Here is a 14,250-nt window from a genome sequence, read left to right on the forward strand (position 1 = left end):
TTTCCTTTTAGGGCTGGACAAAGTACTGATCAACAAGAAAAACAATGTTTGCTTAAAAGGATTCTACCACTAAAGCAACATTTTTTCTCATTACCACATCGGAATAGCCTTAAGAAAGGCTATTTGTCTCTTACCTTTAGTCATGGTGTCCACTGCACCGTTCCTTAGAAATATTGGTTTTAAACGGTATGTAAATGAGGCGGGCCCTGGCGCTGAAACGGAGATGGGAGTGTCCGCACTGCTGCCCAAGAGCTCACTCCAGCGCCGCCTCCATCTTCAGCTACAACCCCACCTCTTCTGTATTCTTCTGTCGGTCCAACTTCCGACGCCTGCGCAATATGCTCCTGTATTGAACTACAAGAGTAAGAGCTCTTGCTCTTGTAGTTCAATACAGTAACATACTGCACAGGCGTCGTAAGTTGGACCGAGATGGAAGACAGAAGAGGCGGGGTTGTAGCTGTTGAGACCACATCTAAAGGTAAGAGACGAATAGCCTTTTTTAAGGCTATTCTGACGTGGTAAATAGAAAAAATGTTGCTTTAGTGATAGAATCCCTTTAAGATTAATTACACACAGCGCCGCACCTCCCATGAGGCGACCTGAAGCGACCGCTTCAGGCGGTGCTATGTCAGGACCCCAGGGAGGGCGGCATTTTTGATTACCTAAGCCAGTCCAGGACAAGCTGTCCTGGACTGGCTTAGCACCGAGCGGTGGTTTGGGGAGGCCACTGGAGCAGCACTGCTCCAGCAGCCTCCCCTCACGCTCAGGCAGAGAGCAGGTCCTCTCCCTGCCTGCTCTCTGCCTGCGAACGGTGCTAAGCCCCACCCCCTTCGTTCCGCCCCTTCACTTGGCCACGCCCCTTCACTCCGCCCCCTCTTCCGGGGGAAGGGGGGCGGCTTTCTGTAGTTTGCCTCGGGCAGCGAAAGGGGTAGGTTCACCCCTGATTACACAGGCCCAAAAATACAGCAATTCTTTCTCCCCCATTCAGTTCCACATATTTTTGACAGCACTGGCTTAGAGTACACAGGATGATGTACTGACAATAATCTGCATATTTTATGTATTTAACTGTATTATGTGCTCCGCAGTGGGCCCCACACAGTATTATATGCTCACATGGCCCACACAAAGTAGTATAAGTTCCACAGTGGCCCTCTTTGAACTTGTTCAATGAATCCACCATCACCACTTCCTGAGGCAGAGAGTTCCATAGCCTCGCTGCTCTTACTGTGAAGAATCCCCTTCTATGTTTCTGGTGAAACCTTCTCTCCTCCAGACGTAGAGGATGTCCCCTTGTCACTGTCACTGACCTCAGAGTAAAAATATCCTTAGAAAGTTCTTTGTATTGTCCCTTCATGTATTTGTACATTGTTATTAGATCTCCCCGTAGACGTCTTTTCTCTAAACTGAATAACCCCAAGTTTGTTAATCTATCGTTGTACTCCAATCCACCCATTCCCCTAATCATTTTGGTTGCTCTTCTTTGCACTTTTTCAAGTTTGATTATTTTTTTCCTGTACACTGGGGCTCAAGATTGCGCACAATATTCTAAGAGTTATGCCTCTATGCAAATCACTGGTACGGCCACAATGTCCTTGACATGAGAATCTAGACCTCTTTTGATGCATTCCATAATTTTTTTTGTCTTGACAGTAGCTGCCTGACACTGGTCACTAAAGGTAAGCATGCTTTCCATCAAAATTCCCAAATCATACATTTTATTTTGTCGACCAAAACGCATAACCTTATATTTGTCTACATTGAACTTCATTTGCTAAGTCTCCGACCATGATTCCAGCTTCATTAGATCCCCTTGTAATATTCTACGATCCTCCTTATTTTACCTTAAGTTTAGTATCATCTGCAAATATGGACACTCTACTTTGTAAATCCTCTACCAGGTCATTAATAAAGATATTAAATAGGAGAGGACCTAATACTGACCCTTGTGGCACCCCACTGATGACTGTGACCCAGTCTGAATATTTACCATTAACAAGTACCCTCTGTTTCCTATCAGTGAGCCAGTTGTCAAACCAAATGCATATGTTTTCCCCCAGTCTAAACATTCTCATTTTGCAAATCAACCTTTTATGTGGTACAGTATTAAAAGCTAGAGATGAGCGAACACTAAAATGTTCGAGGTTCGAAATTCGATTCGAACAGCCGCTCAATGTTCGTGTGTTCGAACGGGTTTCGAACCCCATTATAGTCTATGGGGAACAGATACTCGTTAAGGGGGAAACCCAAATCCGTGTCTGGAGGGTCACCAAGTCCACTATGACACCCCAGGAAATGATGCCAACACCTCTGGAATGACACTGGGACAGCAGGGGAAGCATGCCTGGGGGCATCTAACACACCAAAGACCCTCTATTACCCCAACATCACTGCCTAACAACTACACACTTTCCACATTCAAAAAAACCTCTATCAAAGTGGGAAAATACCTGGAAACCTTCTTTACTCCCCAAATGGATGGACACAAACCCCAATTTAAGCTCAACAAACAGTAACAACCACCCCTTTAAATCACGTTCCCCATGACAACCACAAATGGAATAGGCAATGGGAATTCCAAAAGCCCTCACCCTTAACTGTCATTTTGAGTGTGTGTGTGTGTGTGTGTGTGTGTGTGTGTGTGTGTGTGTGTGTGTGTGTGTGAGATGTGGTAAGACCTTCCAAAATTCACTTTTCTAGCCCTTAACATGAGCCCTTCCAAACAAAGTTACATGACCTTAAGCTGAGCTACCAGCAGAGATTGAGGCCCTTGGCATGAGTAGAGCCTTGCACCAGCAGTGTTTTTGGCACTTAGGGTGAGTTGAGCCTTGTACCAGCGTGTGTCCCTTAACATCAGGCGGGCCCTAAGTTCTGCGCTTTGCACAAAAGTTCCACATTAACTAGGCTGAATGGTACAAAGATTAGTAGGCCCGAGAACCAGGAACAGGTCTTGCAATGGCTGTCGGATAACGCTTAAAGCACATTGTCCACCAGCCAGTCAGCCTCTACCTCCTCTTACCCAACAGTCTTGTCCTCCTTCCACCCAAAATTCCCAATCTTCTCAGAACAATAACCCCAACTGTCCCTGCTCCCCAGAGCTGTTCTCCCTTCCTTTGACTGTACCGCAACCTGCCCCTCCATTTCGCGATTCCACGGACCTAACAGACGAGTATCTGTGTCCAGATGCTCAAACACTAGAGTCTCCTCCATTCCATCTCCGGTCGATTTGGTGGCGGATGACCAGCAACCCACCCTCATCGACGACGATGAGACGCAGTTGCTGTCAGGGCAGCCAGTTGACATGCGCATTGTGCAGGAGGAGGAGGCGAGACAGGAGTTGGAAGAGGAGGTGGTGGACGACGAGGACACCGACCCCACCTGGACAAGGCAGATGTCAAGCTGGGAAAGTAGTGTGGATGTTGAGGCAGGTGCAGCACCAAAAAGGGTAGCTAGAGGCAGAGACATGTCCAGAGGCAGAGGTCAGCTGCTTTGCCGAAGCCAGGCCAGACCCGGAATGTCCGAAGATGTTCCCTTTTGTACCCAGCCCAGAAAAACTCCCCCATCGAGGGCACGTTTCTTGAAGGTGTAGAGTTTTTTCAAGGAATGCGCCGAGGACAGATATAGTGTCGTCTACACAATTTGCCTCTCGAAATCGAGTAGGGGCCCTGAGAAGAGCAACCTGTCCACCACTTCAATGCACCGTCATTTGGAATCCAAGCAATGGAATCAGTGGCAGGCAGCAACGGCAGGACAAACGTCGCCCGCCGTTCATGCCACTGCCTCTGCTCACAGTGCTGGCGATGCACTCCAGAGGACGAGCCAGGACATCACTTCATCTGCCTCCGCCACTTTGTTGACTTCTCCCTCATCCTCCCCTGTTTCTGTCTTATCTCCTTCTCCTGCACCATCAAAGGCACCATCAGGCGCTTCTTTACAACAACCCACCATCTCTCAGACATTGGAGCGCCGGCAGAAATACACCGCTAACCACCCACCCACGCAAGCCTAGAACGCCAACATCGCTAAACTGCTGGCCCAGGAGAGGTTGGCGTTCCGGCTTGTTGAAACTCCCGCCTTCCCGGACCTGATGGCAACTGTGGCACCTCACTATGCCGTCCCTAGCCGTCTCAACTTCTCCCGGTGTGGCGTCCCCGCCTTGCACCAGCACGTGTCACTCAACATCAGGTGGGCCCTTAGTTCCGCGCTTTGCTGCAAGGTCCACTTGACCACCGACACTTGGACAAGCGCCTGTGGTCAGGGATGCTGCAGTGCTTATCTTTAATGACAGGCAGGGTGAATGTGGTGGAGTCTGTTCCCCGGGTGCAAACTGGGGTGGCCTATCTCCTCTCCCAGGCCAAAATTCATGGCAGGAGTAGACTGAAACCCTACGACGCTGCAACCTCCACCACAGCTACTAGCGGCAAACGCTAAAACACTGGTGTGGGGAGACGTCAGCAGGCGGTGCTGAAGCTCATCAGCTTGGGGGACAGACAGCACAGTGCCTCCGAGGTCAGGGATGCCATCCTGGCTGAGATGGCATTTTTTTTTCCCTGCTACACCTGGGGCCTGGCATTTTTACGCCTGTGATAATGGCTGGAACCTGGTAGCGGCTCTGGAGCTTGCCAGCCTCCAGCACGTTCCATGTTTGGCCCACGTCTAACCTAGTGGTGCAAAGTTTTTTAAAAACATACCCAAATGTACCGAAGCTACTGTTGAAAATGCGGCGCTTGTGCGCCCACTTTTGCAAGTGCACAGGAGTCGCTGCTAGCCTAAAAACACTCTAGCAAGGCCTACATCTGTCCAAACACAGGCTGTTGTCCGTCATTCACACACGCTGAAACCCTACAATACCATATCTTGAGCAGGGTGTGTGAGCTGCACAGACCTTTGATGGAGTTCCATCTACAAAACCCAAGGGTTCCTCAAAGTCAGCAACCAAAGTTTCTGCACCATGAGTTTCCAGGGGTGGCAGAGTTATGGCTAGGGGAAGAGGCATGGATAGGGATGATGTCTAGGGGCAAAAGCAGTGTGGATGTGGAGGCAAGCTAAGCAGGAAAAACTGGGGGTACAAGCTAAGGCATGGACTGGGGTGATGTCTAGGGGCAAAAGCAGTGTGGATGTGGAGGCAAGCTAAGCAGGAAAAACTGGGGATACAAGCTAAGGCATGGACTGGGGTGATGTCTAGGGGCAAAAGCAGTGTGGATGTGGAGGCAAGCTAAGCAGGAAAAACTGGGGGTACAAGCTAAGGCATGGACTGGGGTGATGTCTAGGGGCAAAAGCAGTGTGGATTTGGAGGCAAGCAAAGCAGGGAAAATGGTGGCTAGAGGCAAAGGGATGTCCATAGGCAGCAAGGGCAAAGATGCAAAACTCTCCCGTTTCAAGAATTTTCCTGACTTGTTTCCCCACAAAACATTCCTGGGAGGAGGGCTGAAACACCACCCTCCTCCTCCTCCGCTGTTAGATTTACCCCAGCTACGAGCTGAAAACGCTGCAACACTGGTGTGGGGAGACGTCAGCAGGCTGGGCTGAAGCTCATCAGCTTGGGAGACGGACAGCACACTGCCTCTGAGGTCAGGGATGCCATCCTGGATGAGATGGCAATTTGTTTATCCCCGCTGCCCCTGGGGCCAGGTTTTTTAGCTTGTTGGAGGGCTCTGGAGCTTGCCAGCCTCCAACACGTTCCATGCCTGGCCCACATGTTCAATGTAGTGGTGCAATGATCTTTAAAAACATACCCCAAATTAGCTGAGCTAAGGGTGAAAGTGCGGCACTTGGACACCCACTTTCCCAAGTCTACAGTACCTGGAGCTAGCCGCAATACACTCCAGCAAGGCCTACATCTGCCTGAAGCACCTACTGTTGTGCGAGGTCACCACACGCTCTAACCCTAGATACCGTATGTTCAGCAGGGTGTGTGAGCAGCAGAGACCTTTGATGGAGTACCAGCTACAAAACCCAAGGGTTCCTCAGAGTCAGCTCCCTCACTTTCTGCACCATGAGTTTCCATGGGTGGCAGACTTATGGCTAGAGGCACAGGCATGGATAGGGGTGATGTGTAGGGGCAAAAGCAGTGTGGATGTGGAGGCAAGCTAAGCAGCAAAAACTGGGGGTACAAGCAGCCGGTGACATCATCACTGACAAGCACAGCTGTCTGTCAGCTGACAGGCTGACTTTCACCAAAATGAACAGACAATGGATAGACTCATCATATACATGTCAGTTACATGACAAATTTAGTGCAATTTGCAAGTCCAAGATGGTTTGGAGATCTGCGGAGAGGAATCTCACCACCTCTTGCGGGTGCCATCATTTGGAAGGCAAGCCCTGGGCTCAGTGGGTGAGAGCAAGCGCAGGATAATCGTCGTTTGGCCTGGCGGCCACTGCCTCTTCCACTGTTGACAGGGCTGGCGCTGCAGTCCAGACCAGGAGCCAGGACACCTCCACATCTGCCTCTGACACTTTGGGGAGTTCACCCTTATCCTCACCTTTTCCTGCCATTTCTCCTTTTGCCCGCACCATCATGCGCCTCTTCCCAGCAACTCCCCATCTCCCAAGCCTTTTATTTCATGCTAAAGTACAGCGCAACCCACCCACATGCCCAAGGCTTCAACGGCCTCATCTCAAGAAATCTGGCCCAGGAGATGTTGGAATCCCGGCTGGGGGACACTCTGCCCTTTTTGGGCAGAGTGTCTACTGCGCCACCGCACTGTGCCGTCCACACCAGCACTTTCCCCCAAACATGAGGCGGTCCCTAAATTCAGCGCTTAGCCCTAAAGTTCCATGTGACCAGTTACGAATGGACAAGTGCATGCGGACAGGGACGCTACCTTTCAATTTGGGCACAGTGGTTGAATGTAGTTGAGGCGTGGACCGGGTCGCAAAATGTGGTGGCCTGACTTGTCTCCCCACACAACATTCCTGGGAGGAGGGCTGAAACACCACCCTCCTCCGCTGTTAAATTGACCCCAGCTACGAGCTGGAAACGCTGAAACACTGGTGTGGGGAGACGTCAGCGGGCCGTGCTGAAGCTCATCAGCTTGGGGGCCAGACAGCACACTGCCTACAAAGTGAGTCATGCCATCCTCGATGAGACGGCAATGTGGTTTTTGCCACTGCACCTGGGCCCAGGCATGTTGTCATGTGTGATAATGGCCGTAACCTGGGATTGGCTCTGTAGCTTGGCAGCCTGCAACATATTCCATGCCTGGGCCACGTTTTTAACTCATTGCTGCTAATCTTTTGAAAAAGGTACCCCAATGTTCCTGAGCTACTGGTGAAAGTGTGGCGCTTGTGCGGATAGTTTTTAAAGTGTATAGTTGCCGCTGCTAGCCTCTATGCACTCCTACAACGCCTGTACCTGCTGGAACAACGGCTGTTGTGCGACGTCTCCACACTGCTGGCACTAAACATATCATGTGTTGAGCAGAGTGTGTGAGCAGCACAGACCTTTGATGTAGTTCCAACTCCAAAACCCTCGGGTTCGTCAAAGTCAACTCCCTCAGTTGCTCAACCATGAGTGGCCATGGGTGGCAGACTTATGTGAAATCCCATCCCATCCATTGCACTGGACACGAAACATTAGCATGCGCTCAGCACAACTTCGGATATGGCAGATGCGTTAAGCAGGGTGCAGGGTACAACACAGACCAGGCCCGAGCACCAGGAACAGGTGTTAGAAATACTGCAGCATCTGCCATTTCCTTCCAATTTTGGGGTTTTGGACCCGCCACCGACTTGTCTGGACCTAAGTGGGGATCATGAGACACAGTTGCCATCAAGGCAAGCTGTGGTCATGTGCGGTTTGCAGTAAGGGGGCAGTGCGCAATTGGAAGAGGAGTTGGTGGATGACGAGGCCACCGACCCCACATGGACAGGGGTGATGTCTAGGGGCTAAAGCAGTGTAGATGTAGAGGGAAGCTAAATCAACAAAAAACCTGGGTAGAAGCAAAGGCATAAACTGGGGTGATGTTTAGGGGTGAAAGCAGAGTAGATGTGGAGGGAAGCTAAGCAGCAAAAACAGTGGGTAGAAGCAAAGGCATGCAAAACTCTACCCTGTTGGAAGACTTATTCCTAGGTCTGGAACACGTTAATGGCCCCCCTGGACAAATTACTGCCACTCAGGGGCCTAGTGTCACCAGGAGGGACAAGTATAGGCGCATGTTGTGGGAATACCTGGCCGACACCAGCTCTGTCCTCTCCGATCCCTCTGTGCTCTACAGCCTAAACTTATTTTCTCATCTTTTTTTCTGAACTGCACATCTCTTGCCTGCTTCCTTTGGGATCTTAGAAATGGTGGTCCACTTCCACAGATGGTAACTTCAATAGACAGTGTAACGGGAGTAGCTGAGGGATCGCTGTCTTAACCACTTTTTGGCACAAAATTAACTTCCAAAGCCAAATATGGTGCAAGTATATGATGCAAGGACACCTACACACCTATCTCTGACACATTGGGGAGTTCACCCTCATGCGCCCTTTTGGCCTGCACCATCATGCGCCTCTTCCCAGCCACTCCACATTTCCCAAGCTTTTCATTGCAGGCAGAAGTACAATACAACCCACCCCCATGCCCAAGCCTGTAACAGCCTCATCGATAAACTGCTGGCCCTGGAGATGTTGGTGTTTGTTTATGCTTCTGGAGACCCAGGCCTTCCGTCAGCAGATGGCAGCTGGGGCACCTCCCTATGCTGGGCCTAGCCGTTACTACTTCTCTTGGTGTGCTGTCTCTGCCTTGCGCCTGCATGTGTCCCATAACATCAGTCGGGCCCAGAGCTCTGCGCTTTGCTGCAAGGTCCACTTGACCACCGACACATGGACAAGCGCCTGTGGTCAGGGATGCTGCAGTGCTTATCTTTAATGACAGGCAGGGTGAATGTGGTGGAGTCTGTTCCCCGGGTGCAAACTGGGGTGGCCTATCTCCTCTCCCAGGCCAAAATTCATGGCAGGAGTAGACTGAAACCCTACGAAGCTGCAACCTCCACCCCAGCTACTAGCGGAAAACACTGTAACACTGGCATGGGGAGATGTCAGTAGGCCGTGCTGAAACTGATCAGCTTGGGGGACAGACAGCACAGTGCCTCCGAGGTCAGGGATGCCATCCTGGCTGAGATGGCATTTTTTTTTCCCTGCTACACCTGGGGCCTGGCATTTTTGCGCCTGTGATAATGGCTGGAACCTGGTAGCAGATCTGGAGCTTGCCAGACTCAAACACGGTCCACGCATGGCCCACGTTTTCCAACTTGTTGGTGCCATGTTTCTTTGAAACCTACACCATTGTGCCTGATATACAGGTCAAAGTGGGGCCATTTTCGTAAGTGAGAACTAGCCTCTGCTAGGCAGAAAACATTCAGAGCACACTCCTCTCATCTTCGCACCGTTGGCTGGCGGAGGAAGACGAGGGGGTTGGAGTGGCATCTGATGTCCCTATCCCACACGAGGCTAGAGGGTGCACTTCAGTGCATCCCATTGCTTCACCACAAATGGTGTGAAGGGGAGTGGAAAATGGAGGAAATGGAGAGTGACCCTTACAGTTGGGGCCAGCAAAGGCATGCCAAGTAACACACTGGCACACATGGCTGACTTCATCTTGGGTTGCTTTTCAACACATATTTCACATCATGAAGAACAAATAATACTGGATTTTTTCAAGCCTCGAACCCCGGTCTAGGTCTAATGTCTGTTCCTTTCTTATATTAGGGGAGAGGGAAAAAAAATTACTTCAGTGATACGTTTAGCGTACATAGACTGACTATTAATGTGTATCCCACTTAGTGTTGTTAGGGTTACACACCGTCACAACCTGGCTAAAGCTTCTATAGCTGTTAATAAAGTCAACATAACTTTACGGTATCCAAAAAGACAGCTGGTACCGACAGAGAGCAAGACAAATGTCACCCAAAGCTGTGAGCTCTGAACACCCACAGTGACTTTGGCGTCATCATCATTATAAGGGAGTGGGTGGTAATAAATAACTTGGCAGTGCCTAAAACCCAAAAAGCTTATACAACTATATTTACATTAAGATACACAAATGAAACTTTTCAGTAGCATGTCATGAGACAAGCTGATAAGCTCTTCCTTTGTGCAGTGCTATTTGAAAGTTAAACGCTGCCTTTATTTTAATTCTGGAGAAGGTGCAGACATTAGATTTAGAACATGTTGTCTTCATTGTCCAAATCCTCTATATAGGTAACGCGTTTTTCGGGCCGAGCTGTCTGGGAACGAGCTGGTGCAGCACTGACAACCTGGGTGAATATGGCAAGAGCCTGAGATGTAGGGTGAATGAATCCCCAAATTATTTGTGGAATTCCCAGTGAGACAATGGCACTGTATACCAGTATTAAAAATTGTGGGTGCACATAACCCCCATATATTCTTTGAATTCCCAGTCAGACAATGGCACTGTATACCAGTATTAAAAATTGTGGGTGCACATAACCCCCATATATTCTTTGAATTCCCAGTCAGACAATGGCACTGTATACCAGTAGTAAAAATTGTGGGTGCACATAACCCCCATATATTCTTTGAATTCCCAGTCAGACAATGGCACTGTATACCAGTATTAAAAATTGTGGGTGCACATAACCCCCATATATTCTTTGAATTCCCAGTCAGACAATGGCACTGTATACCAGTATTAAAAATTGTGGGTGCACATAACCCCCATATATTCTTTGAATTCCCAGTGAGACAATGGAACTGTATAGCAGTAGCAAAAATTGTGGGTGCACGTCACCCCAATATATTCTTTGAATTCCCAGTTAGACAATGGCACTGTATACCAGTAGTAAAAATTGTGGGTGCACATAACCCCCATATATTCTTTGAATTCCCAGTCAGACAATGGCACTGTATACCAGTATTAAAAATTGTGGGTGCACATAACCCCCATATATTCTTTGAATTCCCAGTCAGACAATGGCACTGTATACCAGTATTAAAAATTGTGGGTGCACGTAACCCCCATATATTCTTTGAATTCCCAGTCAGACAATGGCACTATATACCAGTATTAAAAATTGTGGGTGCACATAACCCCCATATATTCTTTGAATTCCCAGTCAGACAATGGCACTGTATACCAGTATTAAAAATTGTGGGTGCACATAACCCCCATATATTCTTTGAATTCCCAGTGAGACAATGGAACTGTATAGCAGTAGCAAAAATTGTGGGTGCACGTCACCCCAATATATTCTTTGAATTCCCAGTTAGACAATGGCACTGTATACCAGTAGTAAAAATTGTGGGTGCACATAACCCCCATATATTCTTTGAATTCCCAGTCAGACAATGGCACTGTATACCAGTATTAAAAATTGTGGGTGCACATAACCCCCATATATTCTTTGAATTCCCAGTCAGACAATGGCACTGTATACCAGTATTAAAAATTGTGGGTGCACATAACCCCCATATATTCTTTGAATTCCCAGTGAGACAATGGAACTGTATAGCAGTAGCAAAAATTGTGGGTGCACGTCACCCCAATATATTCTTTGAATTCCCAGTTAGACAATGGCACTGTATACCAGTAGTAAAAATTGTGGGTGCACATAACCCCCATATATTCTTTGAATTCCCAGTCAGACAATGGCACTGTATACCAGTATTAAAAATTGTGGGTGCACATAACCCCCATATATTCTTTGAATTCCCAGTCAGACAATGGCACTGTATACCAGTATTAAAAATTGTGGGTGCACATAACCCCCATATATTCTTTGAATTCCCAGTCAGACAATGGCACTGTATACCAGTATTAAAAATTGTGGGTGCACATAACCCCCATATATTCTTTGAATTCCCAGTCAGACAATGGCACTGTATAGCAGTATTAAAAATTGTGGGTGCACGTAACCCCCATATATTCTTTGAATTCCCAGTCAGACAATGGCACTATATACCAGTATTAAAAATTGTGGGTGCACATAACCCCCATATATTCTTTGAATTCCCAGTCAGACAATGGCACTGTATACCAGTATTAAAAATTGTGGGTGCACATAACCCCCATATATTCTTTGAATTCCCAGTCAGACAATGGCACTGTATACCAGTATTAAAAATTGTGGGTGCACATAACCCCCATATATTCTTTGAATTCCCAGTCAGACAATGGCACTGTATAGCAGTATTAAAAATAGTGGGTGCACGTAACCCCCATATATTCTTTGAATTCCCAGTCAGACAATGGCACTATATACCAGTATTAAAAATTGTGGGTGCACATAACCCCCATATATTCTTTGAATTCCCAGTCAGACAATGGCACTGTATACCAGTATTAAAAATTGTGGGTGCACATAACCCCCATATATTCTTTGAATTCCCAGTCAGACAATGGCACTATATACCAGTATTAAAAATTGTGGGTGCACATAACCCCCATATATTCTTTGAATTCCCAGTCAGACAATGGAACTGTATAGCAGTAGCAAAAATTGTGGGTGCACGTCACCCCAATATATTCTTTGAATTCCCAGTCAGACAATGGCACTGTATACCAGTAGTAAAAATTGTGGGTGCACATAACCCCCATATATTCTTTGAATTCCCAGTCAGACAATGGCACTGTATAGCAGTATTAAAAATTGTGGGTGCACGTAACCCCCATATATTCTTTGAATTCCCAGTCAGACAATGGCACTGTATACCAGTATTAAAAATTGTGGGTGAACGTAACCCCCATATATTCTTTGAATTCCCAGTCAGACAATGGCACTATATACCAGTATTAAAAATTGTGGGTGCACATAACCCCCATATATTCTTTGAATTCCCAGTCAGACAATGGCACTGTATAGCAGTATTAAAAATTGTGGGTGCACATAACCCCCATATATTCTTTGAATTCCCAGTCAGACAATGGCACTGTATACCAGTAGCAAAAATTGTGGGTGTATATAGCCCCAATTCTATTGCTAGGGGACTTGCAGGGTATTTCTGAGGTGAAGGTGGGGGGGCACACCGTTGGAACGGGGATTTGGGGTGTATATATGGGGTATACGGGAATACACTGTCAGTGTGTTCCATTCAGGATCCTGGGAAAGCTGGGTTGCGGCGATTGAGCCCGTCAGTGCCACGTTACACTGACAAGCTTCTCCCTGGAATTGAAGTTATATGTAAGCCCAATATATTCTTTGAATTCCCAGTGAGACAATGGCACTATATGGCAGTAGCAAAAATAGTGGGTGTATATAGCCCCAATTCTATTGCTAGGGGACTTGCAGGGTATTTCTGGGGTGAAGGTGGGGGGGCACACCGTTGGAACGGGTATCGGGGGTATATATCGGGTATACGGGAATACACTGACAGTGTATTCCATTCAGGATCCTGGGAAAGCTGGGTTGCGGCGATTGAGCCCGTCAGTGCCACGTTACACTGACAAGCTTCTCCCTGGAATTTAGCTCTTATAAGAGCTGTTGGTTGTCTTCTCCTTCCTATCCTAGCCTGTCCCTGCCTACCCAGAATCTAACCCCTAGCTAACTGGACGGAAACCTCCGTCCTCGGTGAATTGCAAGCTCAGAATGACGCGAAGCTGGGCGGCGCTGTTCTTTTAAATTAGAGGTCACATGTTTTCGGCAGCCAATGGGTTTTGCCTACTTTTTTCAACGTCACCGGTGTCGTAGTTCCTGTCCCACCTACCCTGCGCTGTTATTGGAGCAAAAAAGGCGCCAGGGAAGGTGGGAGGGGAATCGAGTAATGGCGCACTTTACCACGCGGTGTTCGATTCGATTCGAACATGCCGAACAGCCTAATATCCGATCGAACATGAGTTCGATAGAACACTGTTCGCTCATCTCTATTAAAAGCCTTTGAAAGGTCCAGATACACCACGTCTACTGCATTACCCATGTCCATTCTTGAAATGACCTCTTCATAGAAGCTGATCAGATTAGTCTGACAGGACCGATTCCTCATAAACCCATGCTGATTTGGTGTTATAAGATTATTTACATTGAGATACTCCAGGATAGCATCTCTTAGAAAGCCCTCAAATATCTTTCCCACCACACAAGTTAAACTTGCTAGCCTACAGTTTCTAGGTTCACTTTTAGACCCCTTTTTTGAAAATTGGCACCACATTTGCTATGCGCCAACCCTGTTGAACTGACCCATTCATTACAGAATCCTTAAATATTAGATATAAGGGTCTATCATCATGCTTAATTCTTTCAGAACTTTCGGGTGTATGCCATCTGGACCTGGAAATCTCTCTATTTTATATTTTGAAGGCGGTACCGC

Source organism: Leptodactylus fuscus, chromosome 1 (genome assembly GCF_031893055.1).
Source record: "Leptodactylus fuscus isolate aLepFus1 chromosome 1, aLepFus1.hap2, whole genome shotgun sequence".
NCBI lineage: Eukaryota > Metazoa > Chordata > Amphibia > Anura > Leptodactylidae > Leptodactylus > Leptodactylus fuscus.